The sequence below is a fragment of the Dama dama genome, chromosome 28 (assembly GCF_033118175.1).
Source record: "Dama dama isolate Ldn47 chromosome 28, ASM3311817v1, whole genome shotgun sequence".
Lineage (NCBI taxonomy): Eukaryota > Metazoa > Chordata > Mammalia > Artiodactyla > Cervidae > Dama > Dama dama.
In genome coordinates, this window is record NC_083708.1 from 57,434,098 (window position 1) to 57,461,628 (window position 27,531).

Sequence of the window (27,531 nt, forward strand, 5' to 3'; positions counted from 1 at the left end):
TTATTTACTTTATGTCTGGCGGCACTGGCCCTTCATGCTGCTCTCAGGCTTTCTCTAGTTGCGACAAGCGGCTACTCCCTAGCTGTGGTGTGTGGGCTTTTCACTGCGGCAGCTTCTTTTGTTGGAGAGCATGAACTCTAGGGTGCATGGGTTTCAGCAGTTGCGGCTACTCATCTTACTGGCGACTCTGTAAGGGTCTCTCAATTATTCCTGGCCTCTGGCCTCCTTCACTGCAGTGGGTCACCCCAGAGCACTGCTTTACCCACCATGCCCTGCAACATCATTAATAAATTCTTAATTAATTAATAAATTCTTCAGAATAAAATTCAGCTGATTAGATTGATATTCAAGGTCCTATTTTTCCTAACTTGGGCTTCCCAGTGGTAAAGAATCTGCCTACCAGTGCAGGAGATGCAAGAGTTGAGAGTTCGATCCTTGGGTCAGGAGATTCCCCTGGAGAAGGAAATGGCAACTGACTCCAGTATTTTTGCCTGGGGAATTTTTGCCATGGACAGAGGAGCCTGGTGGGCTATATCCCAAGGGTCGCAAAGGATCCGACACGACGGAACAAGTGAAACTGAGCATGCACATTTTTCCTAACTTACCTTCTTATACTTTCCAATATATACCTTACACTCAAAAAACGCTGGCCTATTTGTAGGCCAAGAAGCAATTGCTCAAATGCTGTCAAAATTGACATCCACATTTGAGTGACAATGATGGCTTTGGTCCTGCCCATCATGTACAACCACCCACACCGCCTCTGCCCCAATCTAGAATGCCTCTCCTCTCCACTTTCTCTCCAAATCGTTCCCATCCCTTCAGATCCACTTCTGTCCCCACCTCTCTTGGGAAGTCCTCTTGGACTTTCCTTACCCACAATGGTCTCTCCCTTCTCTAAATCTTTAACACCCATCCTGTCTGTGCCAGTCATCTAATGCTCCTCACGCACTGCCTAGCATGACTCGTTTCCTGTCCGTGGGCTTGGGCCTTATCGCATCAACCAGATTGTAACCCCACTTAGAGCAGATGTCACATTCTACACAGTGATTCACCATGATGATTACTTGACCTCTTAGGTCTCCTAGACTAGATCATGGAGCATGACGGAGAACACAATGGCAACACAGATAAGCAAGGATATAGCACACGGGTCTCACTGTCTGCCCCGTTCGTGGCCCCTTCTGAGAATCTTTTGCATCCCTTCAACCCAAAGCAGCAAGTCCAGTGTGAGAACAGCCGGATGTGGCCTGACGAGGCACTTCCGTCTGAGGTTCTGCCTGAAGAGACACAGAGGCGATCGTCGGCTGGTGGTGCTCCTGGGGCTTGGAGCTCAGGATGGAGGGCTGGACTGGCAGCTTTGCCGATGCAGGGAGCAAGACGGCCGTGCAGAGGAGACTGGCTTAGGTGGGAGGCCAACAGAGACAGCGACTCTGCAGCCCCTAGAAACAGAGAGAGACTCAGCTCCTGGTGGCCAGCTGGTTCTCAGGGCCCGTCTGTCATTCAGCAGGGGTGTCCATGAGGTCCCCCTTTACCATGTCAGGACATTGGAGCTCGCTGGGATGGCTTTCTGGTTTTTGCCTGCAAAGGAACTTTGGCTGGAAAAGAGGCGGCACAGGCTGATATTAACTCTACCTTCCGCTCCTGCTGCTCCTCCCAGGATGGGCTCCTCAGGTCCTGCCCTTCCCTTCTTCTAGGACTGTCAGAACAAGGCGTGATTACTAGATTCCTAGCATTGAAAACCAAGAAGCAATTGCTCAAATGCTGTCAAAATTGACATCCACGTTTGAGTGACAATGATGGCTTTGGTCCTGTCCCCATCCACTTCTCTATTTTTAGTTCCGCTCCTGCTCTCTGCAATTACAGTGCCTAGCGCTGAAGCAGTTGCCAGGAGTTATTTAACAAGTACCTTGCCCTTCTTTGAAGACGGTGCTTTGATCCTGAGCTTACATCCTCCTCTCAGTAACAGAGACTTCAGAATGTGCCATTTCACAAAACACTGAGCCTCTTCTGGTGTTTTCTTTGAATGACGGGCTTGAGCCCATGGTCTGATCATGGACATTGGAGCTTATCAAAAAGAAATTACCCCAAACGCAGTGTCTTCATCTATTTTCTCTCCATCTCTAAAATGGGACTAACATGCCCAAGTTTTCTCAAAAAGGCCAGGAAATGAATCAGTATAATGGGTGGAAGTGAAAGTATGAAAGTCACTAAGTCGTGTCTGACTCTTTGTGACCCCATGGACTGTAGCCCACCAGGCCCCTCTGTCCATGGAATTCTCCAGGCAAGAATACTGGAGTGGGTTGCCACTTCCTTCTCCAGGGAATCTTTCCCACCCAGGGATTGAACCTGAGTCTCCTGCATTGCAGGCAGACTCTTTACTGACTGAGTCACCAGGGAAGCCCCATAATGAATGGAAAGAACTTTGTAAATACATTCCACATAGTATTATTTTTCTAATTACCAATGTCCATTTATCTTCAGGTAGATCATTCAAGGTGTAAGTGTTATGTTCAAAGAACTAGGAAACACTTAGAGCTGTGTTAGGATGCAGGGGCTCCTTGAGTCCCCGACTAAATAATGCTGATGGACATGCTGTAGTGGACACTCTCGCATGCACATGTATTTATCTAATATTGGAATTTTTTACATCAAGTGCAAATTATTTACCCCATCAGAAAATCCTGTGTATAAATTAGGGATCAATCAAGGGTAGGAAAACTGGGGAACCACACCTGCAGGAGAGTGAAGAAAGCCAGATAGGGGAAGAGAATTTGGACTTTATTTCATCACAACAAATGCCTCAATGGATCCCGAGGACACTGGGCTGACCCTGCAGACTTGTCCCAAGCAAAGCTAAGAGGCAGAACTCTGTACCCCCACCTGTCAGTCACTGGGTACCAGATGACCCCAGGAAGGGGTATCGCCTTCATCTGAGAGCAATTCCTGGGAAGGGCTACTCAGGCCAGCTGTAGGCTGGGGAACGAGCTTGAAGCAGAAGTGGAAGCAGGGGATGCAAGGATCTGAGCACAGTGCAACATCTGTCACAACGCGCCAGAGCCACCTTTGCGTCTTTTCACGTGTCAATGACATAAGCAACTCATAAGGAATTCCCTGAAGAAAAGCTGGTCTTCACAATGGTCCTCTTGCTCCAAGGACACGCTGTAGGGGATGGAGCGTACCTCGGACTCCCTGGTATCTGACCCACAGGGCTAACAGGAGACTCTGCGGCAGGACACAGGAAAACTCCCGACATGACCCTGCGCCTACTCCCCAGCGGACAGCACACGCCGCTGGCTCCTTAACCCACAGACTCACGTCTCTCATCACAGGTATTTCACTCCAGGAATGAGGTCCTGGCCTTAGCTCAGCCGAAAGGGTTATTTTGCTTTTTGTGTTTGCCATCTCCTCTAGTACGTACACCTAAGAGCCGACAGTGTTATTACTTCAAAAAGGCTTATGGCTATTAGCCTGAAATTAAAAGGTATTATCAGAAACAACTGGGAGAATTAAAAGATCAAAAATAACATTTGAAACCTTTGCAATTCCCCCATTAAATGACAGGATGTGCTAAAACTCATCTCTACTCCATTTTGCAGGAGGAACTCCTCCCAGGCTTTCTTAAACTTTTACACACGTTTATTCCTTGCAACATTATTATTAAACTTACTATAAATATGTTGTAGAGAAATACACCTTTGATCTTTATCAAAACTATGTATTTCTTCTAAGTCCTGAGGAAAGGCATTCTCTCTCACCTAATGAAATTGTAAAGTGGCAGCTCTAATGGTCTCTTTGTCCCGTCTTGCTGTCCCGTCTAGCTCAGAAATTAATCAGTTCAAGAAGACGTATTAACTTCCTGGTTAATTCAAAGATCGGATTCTATGATTTTTGTTCACCTATAACGGACAATGTGTCTGAGTTGTTATCGCCTAAGAGGATCACCGTTTAAGCTTTTCCTGGACGCTCAATTCTTCTTTGTCCATTTGCTAGCATTCTTATCTTCAACCAGGAAAAAAAATGTGCATTGTCATACATTCGTGGTTTGGCAGATTATAAGTGATCATTGTTCCTTTCTCTTTTTGATGTTCTTCAGATTTTTAAAAGTGAGTTTAACAAGTGCTTTGAGTTTCCACGGTCCTTTCCAGATTATCACCATCATAATTGCTGGTGTGCCTCATTGACAGACAAACATTTATCTTTTTTGCCTGAGTATGAAACCAGTCCCTGCCTGCACTTGTTGGTATGGGTGAATTCTCACCAACGTGTGAGGCTATAAAAGTGACTGGTTAATAGCATGGATTCTTTTTTTTTTAATTGAAGTTGATTTACAATGTTGTGTTAGCTTCAGGACATGTGCAGTAATCACACCTGAAGTGTCAGCATCCAGCCCAATGCTCTCTTCAAAGAGGACACTCAGATGTTTATGGTAAATGAATGGATATTTTAATTAGCTTGGATATCATCTTTGGGGTGCCTATGAGTGTGATATACAACATGATCCCATCTGAAATAGAAGAGAATGATTACATCAAGTGATCCAGATACATAGTTATCGTCTTTTTCAGATTCTTTTCCCATATAGGTTATTATAAGGTAGTGAATATAGTTCCCTGTGTTACACGGTAGGTCCTTGTTGTTTATCCATTTTACTTTATTTTAAAAGAGGGAAGGAGACACAAGTTTGGGGGTGTTTTTTCTGGTATGTTGTTGTTTAGTCGCTGAGTCACTCATTGCACCCCCATGGACTACAGCCCACCAGGCTCCTCTGTCCAAGGGATTTCCCAGGCAAGAATACTGAAGTGGGTTGCCATTTCCTTCTCCAGGGGGTCTTCCTGACCCAGGGATCGAACCTGTGTCTCCCGAGTTGTAGGTGGGTTCTTTAACACTGAGCCACCTGGGAAGCTCCTGTTTATCCATTTTATACAGAGTATTGTGTATAAATTAATCCCTAACCCCTAATTTATCCCTCCCCTACTTTCCCTCTTGGTGATCATACGTTTGTTTTCTATGTCTGTGAGTCTACTTCACTTTTGTAAATACGTTCATTTGTATTATTTTTTTAGGTGCCACATGTTAAGCGATCTGGCATATTTGTCTTTTCCCACCTGACTTACTTCACTCAGCGTGATTAATCTCTAGGTCCATGGATTCTTGAGCTGGATTGCCTGGTTTCAAATTCCACCTCTGCCACTTAGCTCTGGAAAAAAAATCACAACTTCTTTGTGCCTTCCCAGGTATAAAATGAGAATATCTATTCACAGGGTTACTTAAAATTTTCAAGTTTTAAAAATTTTAATTAAAATCAAAACTGTTAGAGTTAACTCGGTTAAAAGCAGGGTCCAACATGTGATCTACACATTTTTATGCGTGTGCATGCATATGTGCACCAGTTATTATTACTAGTGTGCTTATATATACCGGTAATAGTTGTTGTGCTAGTATTGCTATACTACTTTTAACAGAAAACCCAACAGCACAAGTTTAAAATTATTATCAATTATACAGCTAAATTATGGTATCTGTCAATAACAGCACAAAATTTATTGTGACGTAATCATTCGCTTCTATTTCAGATGGGATCATGTTCTATACCACACTCACAGGCACCCCAAAGATGATATCCAAGCTAATTAAAATATCCATTCATTTACCATAAACATCTGAGTGTTCTCTTTGAAGAGGGCATTGGGCTGGATGCTGACACTTCAGGTGTGATTACTACACATGTCCTGCCTTCCGCGCACCGTTCCTCCCAGCGGTCCACAAGCACCAGCCCTCCTGAAGTCAAATAGTGAAACTTCAAGCACATTTTCTTATCTCATATTTATTCTTAAGCAGTCATTATTAGCAAATGTCTTTATATCCTGTCATGAAGCTTCCTCTCAGGTCATTGAAAGCTTAAAGGAGATAGATATTCAACATTAGAGAGCGAGAGGAGATTCCAAAGAAAGGCTTCAGCAGGTGTGGTGGTATTTTTCTACAAAATCATTGTGATATCTCCACTGATACCTTTTTCTAGGCAGGTGCTATATTACTAGACCCCTTTTTACACATCTGCAACCAAAGAGGACTGACAGAACTAGTCTTTCCCACTCCAGGCTTCCCAGGTGGTGCTAGCGGTAAAGAATTTGCCTGCCAGTGAAGGAGATGTAAGAGACACGGGTTCAATCCCCGGGTCAGGAAGATCCCCTGGAGGAGGGCATGGCAAACCACTCCAGTGTTCTTGCCAGGAGAATCCCCTGGACAGAGGAGCCTGGAGGGCTACAGTCCAACTCCATATCATTCCTTGGATAATGGTTTGCTTTCACAAAATTACTTGTTCACTCTGATGACTCCCTAGTGTTTATTGGGTATATAACTGATTAGGTCATCTGCACAAATTCCATACTTATTACATGATAAAAAATTATACCATAGAAAGTGCAGGAAATAAAAATATCAAAAGTGGTGTTAACCAAAATTTATAATTGAAAAAGAATACAAAAGTCATTATAGCACATTGGAACTAATCAGGGACAGGTTTTAAAAAGTGAATTTTAAGCCAGTAAAGTTACATGCATGGACTGGTGATATTAAAAGCAGACAAGGGGGTTGTGGTATCCAACAAGGTACAGAGGAAGGCATTTGAAAATCTGTGCGTGCACGCACACACACACACACACTCACACACACTCCTCTGTCCTTCCCAAACTCATGTGCATGTATCGGCAAAGATGGTCCGGTCAGTGAGCTTGATAGATGGCTGTGGAGCGTGGGCCATGTGGCTGCACAGGAACCCGTGATGGTGTGGTCCCAGCCGAGAATGAACTTTCAAGCTTTCCAGGTGCCTGGAGCCGGGCCTCCCTGGGCACATGGATCCCTGGGCGCCCAGTGGAGCTCTCAGCCATCAGGTGCTGGAAGCATCTGTCCTCGACCACCGATAGTTGAGGTGACTCTCGACTCTGGTAATGCTCTCAGGGCCTGTTGCCTGGGGAGTGCTCCCTAAAACAATCCAGAAAGAATTTCAGCACTGCCCAGCTGGAAATCTGATGCAGGGAGCTCCTAAGGGGTGTGAAAACTGCCCTCCTGTGGCCACAGTATGGGAAAAAATCCAGGAGATACCACACAGTAAGAAGGCTCAGGTTAAGAGCTCAGAGAGCCAAACATCCTGCTCGAGTGCTCGCCATAGGCCAGCAGAGCCTGAGAACTCTCTGGAAGCTATGATGAAGGCCAAGAAGCAAATGTCTACAGCAGCAGGCAGACAAGCTGGCGACAAGATCAACGTGGTGCATCTGAGTATAGGACCAGAAAGGCTTCCAGCAATTCCTGTGTGGGCAGACACTGTGGCCAGACATCAAAATCCATGCCTTTGTGCGATCTCAGGACAGAGAACAAGTTCAAGCTCTTTCAACCAATTCTTTGGTCTTCATAGAACTTCTACATAAAACATCCCTTCATTATCTATATATATACCTGGACCCAGTGGTCACTTACCTTGAGAGTTAAGTTCCCAGGGCTTGGATCAAAGCAAACAAACCGGCATCTCCCACCCCCTCTGCCCCCTAAGGAATTGTCCTAAAAGAATGATCTGTGTGTCAATGAGCCACGCTGGAGAGTGGCTCATACCTGGATGAATCCCGTCCCTCCATTGGGCTGGTCTGATGGGCCAGCCTTTCAGGGACAAATCTATGCACCTGAACCTCCTCTGACCTTGAACTTCTGCTCCAAGGCTGCCCCAGTCAGCCTGGTGTAGGAAGACGGAGAAACCCAGTCACTTTGGCTTTTTCCCAGCCTTCCTAGGTTAAACTTGATCCTGTATTATCTCTCCGCTCATTCATTCACTCATCCATCCATTCACTTTTTAAAACTGGAATATAAGCTTCCGAACGTGGTGCTAGTTTCTGCGGTACAACATGAATCAGCTGCATGTGTCCGTGCATCCCCTTCCCCTGACGCCTCCCTCCCACCCCTCGAGGCCCTCGCGGGGCGCTGAGCCAGGCTCCCCGCGTTACACAGCGGCTTCCCACTAGCTGCCTGTCTTACACACGGCAGTGTATAGATGTCAGTGCTACCCTCTCGATTCGTCCCGTCGTCTCCTTCCCCCACCCTGCGTCCCCAAGTCTTCTCCAAGTCTCCACTGCTGCCCTGTACATGGGTTCATCAGTGCCGTTTCTCTAGATCCCATATATGTGCGTTAATCCACCATATTTGATCTTCTCTTTCTGACTTAACTCTGTATGACAGACTCTAGGCTCACCCACATCACTACACATGAGCCAATTTTGTTTCTTTTTATGCATTCATTCACTTAAAGGGCTCATATACAGCACTCACTAAGGGCAGGACACTCCTCTAAGCACTTCAGGAATTAACCCGTTTACCGCTTACAGTTCCCTGTCAGTGCGGCAGCTTCTGCACACACACACACAGATGCACACACACACGCACATGCACACACACACGTGCACACACACATGCACACACAGACATGCATGCACACACGCACACACAAACACACGCACACACATACACACACGTGCACATGCACGCACACACACACAAACACATGCACACACACGCATACACACGCGCACACATACACGCACACACATACACACGTGCGCGCACACATACACACATGCACACACATACGCACATGTGCGCACACACATACACGCATGCACACACACACACACACACACACATACACACACACATACACACGCGCGCGCGCACACACACACACACACACAAACACGTGCGCGCACGCACACACATACACACACACATATACACATGCACACACATGCACACACATACACACACGCACACAAACACATGCACGCACACACACGCACATACACACATGCACACACACACGTGCATGCACACATGCACACACAAACACACACACATACACACATGCACACACGCACCGACATACACACATGCACAAGCACACACAAACACACATACACGCACACACATACACACACACACTCACACACATGCACACATGCACACACAAACACACACATACACACATGCACACACGCACCGACATACACACATGCACACACACATGCACACACAAACACACATACACACACACACATACACACACACACACACACACGCACACACACACGTCCTTTGCCCCTCAAGTGTTTCTACTTCTTTGTCTGTGCCTCGTATGTGATCACACATCATGCCCTTATTTATGTGTTTGCATTCTCTCGAACTGGATTAACAGCTCCTAACAGGCGAGAATGCTCTGCTGACACTTACCCAAATGCAGGGACTAGCAGGGACATCAACAGTTAAGTTCCCTTCCGGGAAATTGCTGAAGAGGGTGCCACTAGCTGATGCTGTAGCTTCCTGAGGATAAAATAGCTGGCTCCCCTTTCTCTTTTGGGGGGTGTCTGTCTAAACCATCATCACTGTTTCAGGTACTGCTGTTTCCACACACTCCCGCCCCCACACAGGTAACTCAGCATTGCTGGGATCCCTGGAAAGATGTCATTTTTCCTGTCAAATTACAGGACACTGTGGATGAGGGGCCATAGAGTTTGCTCCTGCATCCAGGCCTGGCTCCACCACACACAGCTTTACCTTGGCAGGGAAGTTCTCTTTATGGAGTTCTGAGTGCAGCAGTCTGGCAATTGGGGGCTTGACAAATGTTTTTTCATGATACTGAAGCTGACGTTCAGAGGAACAAAATATTTCCTGGAACAAAGGGGTACATTGTGAGTGAATTCACCTTTTATTACGAGCTGTCGGGCCACCAGATCCCTCTGTGCCCAGCATGCAAGGAAAACAGACCACAAACATGAATGCAGGACGGGACGTGCAGAGCCTGGGACCACAGCACCAAACTCCTCAGCACCAAGATGCGTCTACCGTGCAAAACAAACCCTACATTCAATAACCAAGTTGAGGAACTATGAACAGACATGAAGGATTAGGAGCTCACAGCCTGGCCTGAGCAAAAACTCCCAACTGATTCCAAGCTCAAGAGCAAGTGTTTATTCAAAAACACTAATTAGCAGGCAAAATGCGGGTTCCTGAAACAGCACTCTCCAGAAAGTGAGGAAGGATGGAGAACGCGGGGTGGGGGCAGTGGAGGAAAGTAAGACCATTTCCCTAGTGAAAATGATGAGAGAATTGCTTGCTCAAGGGCAAATTTTATGGAAAATCATGATCCAGTGCTAACAGAGGAGAAACCTTTCCAAAGAGTTAATGGAGCAGTTAGAGAAATTCAGGTTCAGTAAATCATGAGGACTGGGAGTATTGATCTGAACATCCTGGTGGATGAAAATATGGAGCTGAGCTGCTGACCAAACTGTATAATAGAACCGCTCTTCCACAGAGGATGCGGATTTTTAGTTGCTGAGCTGATGCCGCAGTCTTGCCCACCCAGCTCTCCCTCTCAAGCTGGTTCTCTTAAAAAAATGCTTTCCACTCCGTCCTGGAAGTTGGTTGACTAAACTCCCACTCACGTAACTGCCCTTCTCATCTCTGATGAGTTCCAAATGTACAACCTCCAGCCCAAGCTCTCATCTGACCTCCAGGGGGACAGTTCCAGGTCTCTCGGGGAATCGGGTAATTCACTGTCACAACGAAATAGCCGCTCACCCTGCCCAGAGCCCTCACCACCAGCATCAATGAGAAAACAAAGCAATCAAATAAACCATAAATCATTTCAATCATGTTTCCTGTCTGCCAACTTTGAAAATATGGGTTTACCTGCAATCCCTCCCTTTTTTCAGCTCCTCTACCCAAACTGTCAATAATATCAGCATTTCACCTTGGCCAGTTATTCCAGTGATTTCTCTAATTCTGTTATGCCATCTAGAGAATGAAAATAAGAGACTGACATGAAGACTGACCAAAAATGATGTGTGTGGAACACTCAGGGTGATACCAGGCATTTCGTTATTATACACAAGCCAGCACTGGCATTGCAGGAAAATATTTCTTCAATTCTTCCCTCTAGACACTCCACCAGCATCACATCAACACCTTCATTGCCTCAGCCATTGGAGTTTGGGATGTTAAGTTCCCAAGCCTTTAAAGCCAGGAGACTCCTAAGAGAAATAAAGACTAGTCCTTGCTGCTTGCCACAGTCTGGTGGGAGTTTAAAAAAAAATAGATACCAAGCCCCAACCCCAGACTTACAGAATCTAAAACTTGGGGGGAGGTGTGCCTAGAAGCAGTTTGCTTTTTTCAGCAGCCTCTCTGGGTCTTCTGCTGCAAAGTCAGGTATGGGAACCACTATATAAGACAAGGCTATTGAGTATTCTCATTCTACAGATGAGGATACTGAGGCAGAGAGAAATTAATAAGAGACCAAATTAAGGACACAGAGCTGGGAGGGAGCAGAGCCAGGAGGAACCCAAATCCAAGGGTTCTCAATCCAAGGCCTTTATGTCACCACCCTGGCTACTCTGAGCCTTCTGGATGCAATGGTTCCCTCTCTGCCCTTCTCCACCTCCACCGTCACCCATGCTAAATACTTGGTCTACAGTGACCTCTGTTCAAGAACCTAAAGTAGTCCTCCAGGGCAGGGCTACTCTCCCCATGAATAAGGGTATACATAAATGATTTTATTAGAATATTAACCCGTGTAGAGCATAGTGATTTACTGGTGAAGATTTAAAACAGTGGGTACTTATTTGTAGCCCAACGTGAAAATTCTCATCTTCTTCATCACGTGTGAATGACAGCTACTCCAAATCAATGTCAGCACCGTTCTACAGGTCAAATGTTATTCAATCTTACAAAAGTAATAACTTGCTGGCCAGTGTTACATGATCATGCCGATCTCCTGCATCAGGCACAATCTTGGCTCTAAGATACCAGAAATAAGAGTTCTAGAGCTCCTTTGGATATCTGGTCAACCTTACAGACTGGATGGACTAGAATAGTACCATGAAGTGAAGAAATGAGTTCAGGCTTGGACATTCATCCAAATAGTATTGCAGGCTGCGGACTTCCTTCAAGGAAAGCCACACAAATCACAGGGGTAAGTGTGGGGACCCAAGGCGGGGGTTCTCCCCATGGGTAAGAGGAGTACCATCTCATCAGTGGGTTAATAGATGGGGATCTATGGAAGAGTACTTCAGAGCCACTTTTCAAAGCTTTATATAGATGCCTGGCCAACTGCATTATATGTTAAATAAGTAGGAACTTGGAGGCATTAAAAATTAATAGGAAGCTGTATGAATAATGAATCTGTGGCAGTGTATAAAATGATCATACATTACCTCCAGGTTAGGCAATGCATCTTGGAAATGGTACAAGCTGTGTGACCTTACAGAGTTTTCACTGGTGGCCAGAGAAGAGGAACAAAGGAGAAGGTAAATGAAATCTGGGCTGAATGAAGGCTGCACAAGTTACTTATGCTTTGAAGCAATGTATCTAAGGATCTCCACATACCCTGTCCCAATCAGAGACATGTACCACAGCCCTGAGCCTCTGAACCCAAATTGCAGAAGCTGATTCCGATCTCCTATGACAGAGAGATCCCTTAGGATACAAGTAAAGCAGGCTATAAGTAAAGGTTACAAGTACCCCTTGGGTTACAAGTAAAGCTAAAGGCAAAGGAGAAAAGGAAAGATATACCCATTTCTTTGCAGCCAAATATGGAGAAACTCTATACAGTCAGCAAAAACAAGACTGGGAGCTGACTGTGGCTCAGATCATGAACTCCTTATTGCCAAATTCAGACTTAAATTGAAGAAAGTAGGAAAAACCACTAGACCATTCAGGTATGACCTAAATCAAATCCCTTATGACTACACAGTGGAAGTGAGAAATAGATTTAAGGGACTAGATCTGATAGACAGAGTGCCTGATGAACTATGGACAGAGGTTTGCGACATTGTACAGGAGACAGGGATCAAGACCATCCCCATGGAAAAGAAATGCAAAAAGGCAAAGTGGTTGTCTGAGGAGGCCTTACAAATAGCTGTGAAAAGAAGAGAAGTGAAAAGCAAAGGAGAAAAGGAAAGATATTCCTATTTGAATGCAGGGTTCCAAAGAATAGCAAGGAGAGATAAGAAAGCATTCCTAAGCGATCAATGCAAAGAAATAGAGGAAAACAATAGAATTGGAAAGACTAGAGATCTCTTCAAGAAAATTAGAGATACCAAGGGAACATTTCATGCAAAGATGTGTTCGATAAAGGACAGAAATGGTATAGACTTAACAGAAGCAGAAGATATTAAGAAGAGGTGGCAAGAATACACAGAAGAACTATACAAAAAAGATCTTCATGACCCAGATAATCACGCTGGTGTGATCACTCACCTAGAGCCAGACATCCTGGGATGTGAAGTCAAGTGGGCCTTAGAAAGCATCACTACGAACAAAGCTAGTGGAGGTGATGGAATTCCAGTTGAGCTATTTCAAATCCTGAAAGACAATGCTGTGAAAGTGCTGCACTCAATATGCCAGCAAATTTGGAAAACTCAGCAGTGGCCACAGGACTGGGAAAGGTCAGTTTTCATTCCAATCCCAAAGAAAGGCAATCCCAAAGAATGCTCAAACTACCACACAATTGTACTCATCTCACACACTAGTAAAGTAATGCTCAAAATTCTCCAAGCCAGGCTTCAGCAATACATGAACTGTGAACTTCCAGATGTTCAAGCTGGTTTTAGGAAAGGCAGAGGAACCAGAGATCAAATTGCCAACATCCGCTGGATCATCAAAAAAGCAAGAGAGTTCCAGAAAAACATCTATTTCTGCTTTATTGACTATGCCAAAGCCTTTGACTGTGTGGATCACAATAAACTGTGGAAAATTCTGAAAGAGATGGGAATACCAGACCACCTGACCTACCTCTTGAGAAACCTGTATGCAGGTCAGGAAGCAACAGTTAGAACAGGACATGGAAAAACAGACTGGTTCCAAATAGGAAAAGGACAATGTCAAGGCTGTATATTGTCACCCTGCTTATTTAACTTATATGCAGAGTACATCATGAGAAATGCTGGGCTGGAATAAGCACAAGCTGGAATCAAGATTGCCAAAGACTTTGACTGTGTATATCACAACAAACTCCGGAAAATTCCTAGAGATGGGAATACCAGACCACCTTACCTGTCTCCTGAGGAATGTGTATGCCAGTCAAGAAATTAGAGGATTCTAACTGTATGTAGTTAAAAATGGACATAGAACAACAGGCTGGTTCTAAATTGGGAAAGGAGTATGTCAAGACTGTATATTGTTACCCTGCTTATTTAACTTAAATGCAGAGTACATCATGCGAAATGCCAGACTGGATGAAGCACAAGCTGGAATCAAGATTGCCAGGAGAAATATCGACAACCAGAGATACACAGATGATACCACCCTTAAGGCAGAAAGCAAAGAAGAACTAAAGAGCTTCCTGATGAAAGTGAAAAAGGAGAGTGAAAAAGTTGGCTTAAAACTCAACATTCAGAAAACTAAGATCATGGCATCTGGTCCCATCACTTCATGGCAAACAGATCGGGAAACAATGGAAACAGTGAGAAGCTTTATTTTTGGGGGCTCCAAAATCACTGCAGATGGTGACTACAGCCATGAAATTAAAAGACACTTGCTCCTTGGAAGAAAAGCTATGACAAACCTAGACAGCATATTAAAAAGCAGAGACATTCCTTTGCCAACAAATGTCCGTCTAGGCAAAGCTGTGGTTTTTCCAGTAGTCATGTATGGATGTGAGAGTTGGACCATAAAGAAAGCTGAGCACCAAAGAATTGATGCTTTTGAACTGTGGTGTTGGAGAAGACTCTTGAGAGTCCCTTGGACTGCAAAGAGATCCAACCAGTCCATCCTCAAGGAGATCAGTCCTGAATATTCATTGGAAGGGCTGATGTTGAAGCTGAAACTCTAATACTTTGGCTACCTGATGTGAAGAGCTGACCCATTGGAAAAGACTCTGATGCTGGGAAAGATTGAAGGCGGGAGGAGAAGGGGACAACAGAGGTTGAGATGGTTGGATGGCATCACTGACTCAATGGACATGAGTTTAAGTAGTCTCCGGGAGTTGGTGATGGACAGGGAGGGCTGGTGTGCTGCAGTCCATGGCGTTGCAGAGTCAGACAGGACTGAGCAACTGAACTGAATTGAACTGAGGGCTTCCCAGGCAGCACAGTGGTAGAGAATTCGCCTACCAATGCAGGTGATGCAAGAGAGGTGGGTTCAATTCATGAGTCAGGAAGATCCCCTGGAGGAGGAAATGGCAACCCACTCTAGTATTCTTGCCTGGGGAATCCCATGGACAGAGGCACCTGGAGGGCTACTGTCCGTGGGGTTGCGAAGAGTCAGAGATTACTGAGCAATGCACACCCATGCTGGTAATTTTCCATGCTTCTTTTTCATCCTACCAGTATCCAGTTACTTGGTCATCTCCTTCTCTGTCTCTCTCTCTCTCACACACACACACACAAACACACAGACACACACACACACACACACATGCAATGCTGGCATATGCTGGCTTATAGAGTTTTAGATACTATGTTGGCGCAACACGAAACAAGCAGACCAAAAAAAAGAGCATTTCCTGCAAATTAAAGACAGGCAGAGCCTGGTAACACAGGTGATGGGGTGAACATTTACAAAGTCTGCCTCTCAACACTGCTTCTTTGATGCACTTTATTTTGCCCTAAAGGAATTTCATGGTAATGAAATCTGTACTCAGAAATCAAGCCTTCCTAACTAGAGATACCTTGGGACTGTTTCTTCTCTGCTGTGTAGCTGTGTGTGGCATGACCCTGTTAAGGAGTGTGTGTTGGGGTGGGCGGGGGCGGGGCGGGGGTGAATGTTGCTATCGATGTATGATCTAAGTCTGCTTTGAAAGCTGATCCCATGGGGTAAAGTAAGATACAGGTCTAATTTGATGAGACAGTAAATTCTGACCTGTCTTACCTAACAGAATTCTGGTGCTTGTTTTTTCATTATAAAGATTTGGGGTAATAACTTTATTTAGTGCTTGCTTTTCTCCCCCACTGGATTTCTAGCAGAAAGTCAAAGATCCCGATTTACAAACAGAGGTTTCTTAAGTACTATTTTTAGAACAATGCTGTACCAGATTTATAAGGGGGGTTAGGGGGAGAAACTACAGTCACTTTCGAGCAAAGTAGCATTTCACTGCATAATAATGAAGCACTAATTGCTCTTTGTCATCACTTTTTATGCAAATTGCCCTGGAGCATTTGCCCAATATGCATTTTACATTTTAACAAAGAAAGTGGAGTCTTGACAAACAAGAATAGTATACCCAAGCAAAAATAAAAATATCAGCTATAAAATAAAACTGCTTAAGGTGCATTCTCTATGGGTATAAATTTTTCTATTATATCATTCCCATTATTAGATCTATTTGACCAATAAGATTTCTTTGAATCTAAAATAGCAGTTTATGTGTCAGGCAAAAAATAAGTTGGTGGGCAAAACCTTCATATTTTGCTCATCATACAATCTGCAATGGAAGTTTGATGTGAAAATTATGTTCCCAGCAGAGTTTAAATAGACCAGGTCAAAATCTAGACTGTCAAAAGAATCCAGTTGTGTCAAAGCATTTATAGCAGGCACAAATCTCACTATTTTAGAGGTTTAGGTTATTCTAATGGTCCCTATTTTCATAGAGACAGTCATCAGCGTTATAAAAAAAAAAAAAGAAAAACATGATTTGCGTATCACAAATGGGTTGAGAGGCTCAGGATGTGTGCGTTCAAATTCCAGTCTGGAGACAGTTACTAGTCGCTATCTTGGTGACCATCAGGCAGTAGAGAAAAAAAAAAGAGAGAAATGTGATTTATAAGATTTCTGAGACCTTCAGAGTAATCTAAAATTCAAACCTGGTCTTCTAGGTCATTATGAAGATATATTTGTCAAGGTAAGAGGATAGAACATATTTTATTTAACAGTCTGTTAGTTTGATCTATACCATTTAAATATTTAAACATATGGTATGTGGCCTCCATTTGTACTGTTGCCCTAGGCTCCACAAATGTTAGAGGCAGGCCTACTTCCTAGAACCACTCCTCCACTTCCAATTCACAAGCTTCCATCAAATCTGGACCTGCTTATTCTAAAAACAGAATACAATTGGCTCAAGGCAACTGATGTCCAGAGCTATCACTATGCCATTCGGTAAATCCATACTTTGCAAATCAAAAAATACATTATGTGACAAGGTACACAGTTTACAAAGAAAAAGAGGATTTCTTTCCAGATGTACAGAAATGAGCTGTTGCCTTACTAAATGACCATTGTAGCGTATTATTTCCAAAGTAGGGTAACTCCTGGAATGATAATGAATAACAGGAAGCCTGTTTAATTCCAGACTTCTAAGCCGTTTACAGTCCTAAAGTCATCAGTCCACAGTCCCTTTTTCTGCGCTGGATCCACAAGGTGTGAGACACTCACTTTTACAAGCACCCAGGCCCGGAGAAGTATTGCCTAAAGTCACGGCATGAGTCAGGGGGCGAGTGGAGTGCAGAATCGCTCACGGTCCCAGACACCCTCCATTAGACAACCCGATTATGAGATGAAATACGGGTAAACACAAGCTTCTGTACCCAGGAAATGCACTGTGAAGGGCATAATGAATTACTTATGCTGTGTGGTGTATGTATAAATCATATTAAAGCATGCTGAATGGTACATTATCATGCTTCTATTTTGCATTACAAAAGTAACTAATGTAAGCTGCAAAGTGTACTTTTAATCCATTATTCATTTCTAAAAGTAGTCAGACCACTATTCAAGTACCATAAAAGGCTACCAGGATAAGCAAACCTGCTTTTCAATGGATGAAGATGAAACAGCAAGATTTTAAAATCAATTTTAAATTAGTCAGGCTGTATTTATCAAAACTTGTATCAAATCTATGCATTTCCAGTTCAGATGGAGGAATCATGACAAACCATAACTTTTTCCACCCCCCCCCCAACACACAAAAATTCTATCTCTCCAGTCCAGCATCAATAGAATTACTTTCATTGTGTGCGATTCTCTGATACTGTTTACTTAACCTCATTTTTAATGTTCACACTGGTTCAAAACACATTTTTAGTTTTCCTTCTCATTTGGGTTCAGCTCTGTACACTCTAGTTTTTCCACAGGGGCTGCCTCAAGGAGCTAGAACTTTTTCTACAAACTTTCCCTAACACAAAAGCAAGAACTTGGGGTGTCTCTATCAAGCCCCTAGCACTCCATATAAAGCACCCTGCAAAAGCCTTTTTAGTCAGGGTTCAAAATCCAGGAGCCATAGAAGAAAAGGCTGATACACATTGATACAAAAGCAACATACACAGGAAACCCAAGTGACAAACTAGGAGAATGTTTGCAACCTGAATCACAGAGAGGCCAGCCGCTGAAGGTTTCATGAGTCTCAGAAATTGAGAAGGACTTCCCTGGTGGCACTGGATAAGAATCTGCCTCAGAAGCCAAGCACCACAAAGACGAATAGCTCTCGCTCACTGCAACTAGAGAAAGAACTTGCAGAGCAACGAAGACCCACTGTGGCCAAAAAGAAATAAATAATTGCTTTAAAAGCTATTAGAAAGAAAAAAAAGAAATCGAGAAAAGTTCGACAGTCTAACTGAACAAAAGTAATGAACAAAACATGTATAGAGGGGGAAATACAAATGAAATACATATGAGAAAACTTGCAACGTCACTCGCAAAGTTCAATTCAAATGAAAGCTTCACAATGAAACCATTTCAAATTGGCAAACATTACCCCAAGTTTGATAATATAACTGTTGACAGGGCTGTAGGGGAAATAAACACATATGCTGGTGGGACTGCCAATTAGACTAAATCTAGTGGATGGCAGTGGGGCAATCCTTATCAGAGTTACTTGCTTCGACCAGTAATCCCACTTCTGGGAATTTATCCTACATAGAGATTCATCTGTACCCTTATGAAATGATATACATGCAAGGTTACTCACTACAACATGGTTTGTAGCAGCAACACTTGGTCCATTAATAGATGTGATGGCTAATTTTATATGTCAGTTTGACTGGGCCACAGGCTGCAAATTATTTGATCAAATGCTATTCTGAGTATTCCCATGAGGCTGTTTTTGGATAAGATCTGAAGCAGGAGATTGAACAAAGCAGACTGCCCTCCCCAGTGTGGGTGGGCTAGTTGAAAGTCTGAACCGTACATGTTAGAAACAGTACTCACTACAGAAACACAAATGGGGATGACCTTGGTGAGACCTAGGACACATTAACTAAATAACTGTTATGAATAGATCAAAATGTATTAAATGCTCGCCTTTACATGAAAAGGGAGATAAAGATACATATTGGTAATTGCTTATATTCACATTAAGACATATTGAAACACAAAAGCAGTAAATAAGATCGTTTCACTAGGGTCAGAGTGAACCAGGATATATATGCATAAAGGGATGCTTTTTCAATCCTTTTGCTTTTTGAATCATGTGAATATATTTCTTATTCAAAAAAGCTAAAATAAATTTTAAAATAACTTATAGTGTTTCTTGATCACATCACCCTAACTGGCTTCTTTTTTGGCACTATCACCATCGGAGATATTCTTGTTTAGTTATTAGTTTCCCTGTTAGCTGTGCTTTAGGACAGAGGTCAGCAAAGTATAGCCCATGAGCCAATCAACCCACCTCTTAATCTGGAAATAACGTTTCAGCAATAAACAGCCATGCCCATTCATTTTCATATTTCTCAGGCTGCTTTTATGCTACAGGGGCAGAGGTGAATGGCTGTGACTGAGACCATATGGCCCAAAAGCCTAAAATATTTGCCATCTGGCCTTTTCCAGAAAAAGTTTGCTGACACTTGCTCTAGAACTCAAATTCCTTCTTAACAGAATGTGAGGGTAGGGGCTTCCCAGGTGGCAGGTGGCAAAGACCCTGTCTGCCAGTGAAGGAAATGTGGGTTTGAATCCTGGGCCAGGAAGATCCCCTGGAGGAGGGCATGGCAACCCATTCCAGTATTCTTGCCTGGGAAATCCCACGGACAAAGGAGCCTGGCGGGCTACAGTCCAGAGGGTCACAGAGAGTCAGATACGACAGAGCATGCACACAGGCACAAGGGTAGGAAGCTTATTTGGTCTCCACTGTATTCCTTCAGTTCAGTTCAGTTCAGTCGCTCAGTCACGTCCAGCTCTTTGAGACCCCATGGACTGCAACACATCAGGCTTCCCTGTCCATCACCACCACCCAGAGCTTGCTCAAACTCATGTCCATCAAGTCGGTGATGCCATCCAACCATCTCATCTTCTGTCATCCCCTTCTCCTCCCGCCTTCAATCTTTCCCAGCATTAGGGTCTTTTCCACTGAGTCAGTTCTTCACATCAGGTAGCCAAAGTATTGGATTTTTCAGCTACAGCATCAGTCCTTCCAATGAATATTCAGGACTGATCTCCTTGAGGATGGACTGGTTGGATCTCCTTGCAGTCCAAGGGACTCTCAAGAGTCTTCTCCAACACCACAGTTCAAAAGCATCAATTCTTTGGTGCTCAGCTTTCTTTATGGTCCAACTCTCACATCCATACGTGACTACTGGAAAAACCACAGCTTTGCCTAGATGGACATTTGTTGGCAAAGGAATGTCTCTGCTTTTTAATATGCTGTCTAGGTTTGTCATGGCTTTTCTTCCAAGGAGCAAGTGTCTTTTAATTTCATGGCTGCAGTCACCATCTGCAGTGATTTTAGAGCCCCCCAAAATAAAGTCTTTCACTGTTTCCATTGTTTCCCCATCTATCTGCTGTGAACTGTATTCCTTACAATCTTGAATAAGGTCTAGGTTGATTTTCCCGATAAACCAACTCTTATCAGTGAACAGAGGATTCTTAGGGCTGCTCCTAGGATCACCTGAGGGAAGGAAAGGAGACGGGCGGGGGGTGGGGTGGGCAGGGAGCGCAGCGGGGAAGAGTCAAGCACCCCCACCACCCTGCCCCCTCCCCCCGGGTCTCAAAGGACTGTCTCACCTGACCACAGTGGCGCTTCTGAAGGTGGAATGACCCTTCAGAGCTCCAGATGAGTTGAGAGGGCTGGGGCTTTCTGGCCCCACTTGGATCTGTCATTGCGTGGGGGCATCCCGGAAAGGAGATATGACTTTCTTTCTTCGGTAGAAACAAATCCTGAAACAGTGTCACCAGTGACAGCTGTCTGCCGACAGGACTCCCCAAAGCTGGGATGTGAAAGTGAAAGCGTTAACCACCCAGGTGTGTCCAGCTCTTTGCAACCCCAGGGACTGTGTAGCTCGTCAGGCTCCTCTGTCCGTGGAATTCTCCAGGCAAGGATACTGGAGTGGGTTGCCATTTCCTTCTCCACAGGATCTTCCCAACAGAGGGATCAAACTTGGGTCTCCCACATGGCAGTAGATTCTTTCCTGTCTGAACCACCAAAGCTGGGATAATAAGTATTTAATTTGGGGTGGAGGAGCATACGACATAACATCCATCACAACATAGCATTCGTCCCTGACAATATGTGAGCAACCGTGTGAGTGTGTGAACATGTGTCTTCCAGCGATGACTCCATCTCTTTGGAAAGTCCCCTGGAGTAAATTTTATTCTCTTCACCTTTCTTTGGGTTTTTCAGCATTTGCCTTAGTTTGTGTGTGCTCAGATGCAGACTCTGAAACAATGACTGGTGTTCAAATTCTCTCTCTACTATCTATTTATATCTATATATATATATATATTTTTTTTTTTTTTTTTCCCTTCCTTAAACGCAGGGAACACCAGCAGAGGAAAGAAGTCAGACAGAGAAGATAAGGCAGTTAACCCACTGCCTGTGGCAACAGAGTCATCCCCTAGTATCTGAGGGCCATTGGTTTCAGGACCTACACTAGATACCAAGTTGCACGGAGGCTCACGTGCCTTGTATAAAATAGCATAGTACTTGCATACATCCTACACACATCCTCCATATACTTTATATCATCTCTAGATTACTTGTAGTATCCAGTACGATGTAAATAGTATGTGAACAGTTTCCGGTAAATGTCAGATTCAAGTTTTGCCTTTTGGAACTTCCTGGAATTTGGGGGGATTTCTTTGAATATTTTTTAACCTTAAATCCACAGAGGCAGAACTTGAGCCACTTGTATGGATTACTGCTGCTCAAAGTGGGGTTCAGGGAATAGTGGTCATCCAGGAATGGTTTGTCACTAAGTTTACAAACTACAGTTGTTGTCAATTCCACCTCATTCTGATCTTCAGTTTCTGGGCAGAATTTTCCCCCCATTCACTCAAAATCATTAATTATCTTGAACTTAAAGTTAAGAGCCAATGTCCAGTGGAAAACACTACACCAATTACAGATTGGTAATTTTCACAGTTTTCCAGCAGGTGAAATAGCTCCCATCCCAGACTCAAGTTTTTATCCTTTGAATCTAGAGAGTCTATATTTCTCATTGTAAAACGATGGTTCCCATGGGAACAAAGTATCAGTTTCTCTTAGCAACCACTGCAGCTCCTATAACACTGACAAACTTGGTATCAATATCAAATGACTTTTACTAAGTGCTTATTGTTACCGTAAAGCCAAGCTTACCATAATTTAACTTAAAAAAATCTAAGCAGGATATAAAACTTCATGTAAACTGTGGTATGTACAAAATAAAGTATGTATAAAATACAAAAAGACCTCAGAGAAATAAACTAAAATATTAATTTGTTCTTTCTTGATGAATGTGTGTTCTAAATTTTTGTTTTGTGCACTAAATAACTATAACATCAAAAAGAGAGAGAACTCTAAACACAATACAACATCTTTTAACTCAGACATGAAGTTGAAATTCATCTTATTAACTGCCTGTTAAATTCATCTTATTAATTCTTTCTTTCTTGATGTCCATGTGTTCTAAATTTTTGCTTTGTGCACTAAATAACTGTAACACCAAAAAGAGAGAAAACTCTAAACACAATATAATATAAACACATCTTTTAACTCAGAGATGAAGAGTGGAAGTGTCATTAAGCTCTAGGCTGTTGGTCACAACATTTTCTTCTCTCTGACTTCATGACTATATCATTGGATGAGAGGGTGCCAATCACTTAACTGCTGGCCTTTGGATTCTTTCTGTGAAGAGTGATGTCTAAGTTTCTTTTGAACTTTAAAAGTCAAAAACTTTATAATTTTACTTTTCCACAATAATTATTTGTGGAGGCTTGCCCCAATAGTATTGAAGCAGTTTGCAGGTTTGGGAGAGCATAATGCTAACCAGGGGAATACGAAATAACAAGTGTTGATGCCATGGAGAGAAGAGAACCCTCGTACACTGTTAGTGGAAATGTAGATGGGTGCAGTCATGATGGAAAACAGTATAGAGTTTCCTCAAAAAATTAAAAATAAACCTGCCATGCAATTCAGCAATTCCACTTCTGGGTATATATGTGAAGAAAATGAAATCGCTATCTGGAAAAGATACCTGCACTCCACTGTTCATTGCAATATAAATTACAATAGCCAAGACACTGGAACAACCTAGCCAGCCAAGGTTCACATGGATGGACCTTCCACGCATTATGTTAAGTGAACTGAAGTCAGACAGAGAAAGACAAATACTATATAATCTCACTTATATATGGAATCTAGGAAAACTGAACTCATAAGTATTGAGAATAGATTGGTGGTTGAAAGAGGTAGGGAGTAAAGGGTGGGCAAAATGGGTGAAGGAGATCCAAGGGTATACTTTCAGTTACAAAATAAATAAGTTCTGGGGATCAATATACAACAATACTATGTTGTATATTTGAAAGTTGCTAAGAGAGTAAATCTTGAAAGTTCTCATCACAAGAAAAAAAATTATAGCTATGTGAGGTGATAGATTTTCACTAAACTTATTGTGGCAAACATTTTTCTATATAAACCTGTCTAGATCATTATTAAGTTTGTACACCTCCAACTAACACAGCATAATATGCCAATTGTATCTCAACAAAACTGGAAAAACATAAAATAAGTAAAAAAGAGGATCTCTGGGAGAGTTTCTTATAAGCTGATGACCGGGCTGCACCCTCAGATCCTCCACAAGTAGTTTAGACTAGGGCGTTTTTATCATGGCTTCCCAGAGGTTCTAATGTAGGTCACATTTGGTCACGACTCCACAATCTATGCGCAAATCTTGAGACTTAAAAATCATCAAGAAAAGAAACCATTTGGCATAAGAGAATGAGTCTTATGAGATCATCCGAAACTGAGTGGTACAATTGGAACTTAGGGTAGTTTGGGTCCTCAGGTGTTTAACTGAGACTCACCTATTCGTTCCAGTCACTTCGTTACTTTCATCCTAGACCTCAGCTCCATCAGTACTTTGTTCAGTCTTTGAAGCGTCACTCTGCACCACCTGTAACATCCTCTGTGACTCATCACAGAAACATAACAAGACTGTCCACACGTGGGGCCCGGCACCTGGAAATAGACACGCTTTTCCCTCAGAGAGGAGAACCGCCTCACGCTCTCTAATGGAAACAACGCCTGCTGTGTCCAATGCAATAGCAGCCGCCGACCTGCCACTGGTGATATGAAAGCTCACGATAAAGGATGGAGACAAATGTAAAACAGTTTGTGTAATATATTTAATCCTCCATACTCAGAAGCAGTTGAGAAACTAAACTGCAAAGCCAGCAGGCTTTTACTAGAAACTTCCTTCTACCACAAGTAGCAAACAAGGATCCATCTGTGAGCCAAGAGGAAAAATCTTCCTTAAAGGGGTCATTTCTTGAAGACAAGCAAATTTTACAAATCCACAAGAAATGTCTTTCCCAGGTGTTTACTGCAAGAAGATGGTTTTTAATTTAATAACCAGGAGAAAGCACTCTACGAGCTGTATGATGCTGGGTTTTGATGTGAGGCTGGAATGGGAAAGGTGTTCATGTCTGTTGCTTATTATTGTTCAACATAAGTTCTGTTTACTTAAAATTTGTTTTGCCTATTCTCAAGTGTTTTTACCGAATTACATAACCATCAGGGGTAGATGAATGACCCCATGGCTGCACATCACTGCCCATGCCTGATGATATCAAAGTTTTAATGTATCTGCCAAACACTGCATGGGGGAAAGTATTTCATTGTTGCTTCTGTTTGTCTTTATATCATTACTGTAAAGTTGGTCGGCTTTTTTTTAAGTCCACAGGTCGTCTCCTGCCTCTTCTGTGAAATGACATCTGCTTGCTTTGCTTACATTTCTGTTGAATGTCTTCTCTTTTTATTTGCGTGAAGATGTGCTTTGTGGATTCTGGTGTTGGTGCCCGGCCATGGCTCCTCTTTAATGCATCGTGGGTTTAAGAAAACGTAAGGTCTGAAAATCAGTGCATAAAACACAGTGGAGCATAATGAAACACATTTCAAGTGCACCCTTACCTTCACAAAAAGGTTATTTACGTGCACTTTGAAACAAGAGTAACCCCTTCAGCATTTAAAATATCACTAGTTTGGTTATAATTTATTTCTTGATCTGGGTGCTGGTTATATGTATGGGTGGTTAACTCTGTAAAATTTCATGGAGCTGTAAATGCATAAGTTGGTGCCCTTTACCATAAGTAAGTTATATTTTAGTTAAAAGTTTACTTAAAAATTCATTAGATTTACATCTCAATGTGCATACAACTTTTCATGGATGTGAGCCTGCTATAACTTTTGTTGAAGATGGTACATTAGAAAACTCAGCGAGGGAGGGAAAAGATAACAGAACAGAATGAGCTTCTGTGAGTTCAAATGAGGCCACAGGAGGTAAGAAAGAAGACCCAAATCAAGGCAAAGGGTAACTCAATGTCAACAGGATGGCATGCTGTCTAATACAGACTTTTTTAGGATAAAGTCAAATGTCATAACTGATCATTTTTATTAGTCTCTCTCATTTAAAGAAGACTAATAAATCAAGATACAGATCGGGGTCATGAAGGTAAAAATGTCTCGCCTTTGGAATACCATTCCTAAGAGAAGTAGAGTGAAATTACAAAAGACAGGATTTGAAAACTGAACTGGCCACTCCCTTCTCACCTGAGCCCTCGTGTATTTATTTATAAAAGGGAGATAATAAAAACAACCATGTGGGGTTGTTATGAAGACTAAGAAAAGCACACACATGAAGAACTCGTCCAGTGTCTGCCTCAAATTATAGTAATTATGATTGTTTCTGTCCCAAGATGTGAAAATTTTTAAGGGAAAAAAAAAATGTTTCTATTTAGAATTACTTAATTTGTTGAAAGGCAAAATTGAATTTTCTTTTTCCCATGGAGCACTAAAAACACTTTCAGGACCAATATGTGATTTCTATGTGATGCAAGAGTGTGACTTGGTGTTTTTCCCTGTTAGTTTTTGAGTATGATGCGCAGCCTACAGGCTTCTAAGTAGGCACTGATGATTGGTGCTTAAGCTCTTAGCAGTTAATATAAACCTTGGATTTACATGGCTTTCAATTTCCTTTACAACAGTTGCCTGAGTCGGGTTTATCACCCTTGTCCTGGTGCACCCAAGAGGACAGAGAAGGTGAAAAGAACAATCAAGCTGGTGAGGCTGTCTTAACGTAAAAATGTTTTGAGCAAGCAGCAGCTATAATTTTTCTGCCCAAATCAAAATCTCATGAAGTTGTGTTTAGACAGGGCTTAGTTCTAGACCTCAAATTTACTTGTGTACACTTATATAAATACCTAAGGATTCAAGTGGGGTTTTTTTTTCCCCCCATAAATTACCTTATGGCAATCATATGCTGTTTGGTTAACATCAAATAGATCTATATCTACAAAAACCTTTCTCAATATAAGCAGGAATCTGAACATAAAAACCCTTTAAAATAATACTGGAGCCCAAATTAAACTCACAAACGCCAGGAGGGTTAATAGGGGTTGAGGGACACCCTCTCCTCCTTCCTCTGCTGTTGTGATTGTTGAGACTTGGTGAACTGGAACGAAATTGACAAGGGGCAAGCTTGTCGTTTCAAGTCTCCCAGATTAAATTGACATCTTGTTTTTAATTTCATTTCCTTTTTTATTTAAAAAAAGAACTTGTTATTCACATCTTGTAATTACGCTAAATAAGTTAACTGTCCCAGCAGTCTCTCTGCCTGGTTGCTCACTGGACAAAACACAAATGTGTTATCAAAAATAGCCTATCAGCCATAAAAAAAAAAAAGAATGAAATAATGCCATTTGCAGTAACATGGGCGGCCCTAGAGATAGTCATGCTGAGTGAAGTGAGTCAGACAAAGACAAGTATCTTGTGATATCACTTATATGTGGAATCTAAAAAAACAATGAACTTAATACAAGACAGAAACAGACTTTCAGACATGCTTACAGTAACCAAAGGGGAACGGAGAGGGCAAGGAATAAACTGGGAGTGTGGGATTAACAGATACGACAGATAAAATACACTACGAGATCCTACTACCTAGCATGGGGATCGCTACGCAGCATCTGGTAATAACCTACAATGAAAAAGAACTGGAATATATATAACTGAATCACTTTGCTGTACATCTGAAACTCACACAATATTTAAAATACACTATAATTTTTTTTAATTAAAAAAATAAATAGTCTCAA

At 42.7% G+C, this 27,531-nt stretch overlaps 1 long non-coding RNA gene across 2 annotated transcripts; it reads right to left on the reverse strand.

Moving 5' to 3' along the window:
* Positions 1–5,972: 5,972 nt before the first annotated feature.
* Positions 5,973–24,961, reverse strand: LOC133047967 (uncharacterized). Of its 2 annotated transcripts, none has more exons than XR_009690924.1 (3): positions 24,244–24,961; positions 9,595–9,708; positions 5,973–6,984 (listed from the first exon to the last, which is right to left on the reverse strand). It is a non-coding gene; the product is annotated as an uncharacterized LOC133047967 (long non-coding RNA). The 2 variants fall into 2 exon arrangements; XR_009690923.1 differs by lacking the exon at positions 24,244–24,961 and adding an exon at positions 20,965–21,160.
* Positions 24,962–27,531: the final 2,570 nt, after the last annotated feature.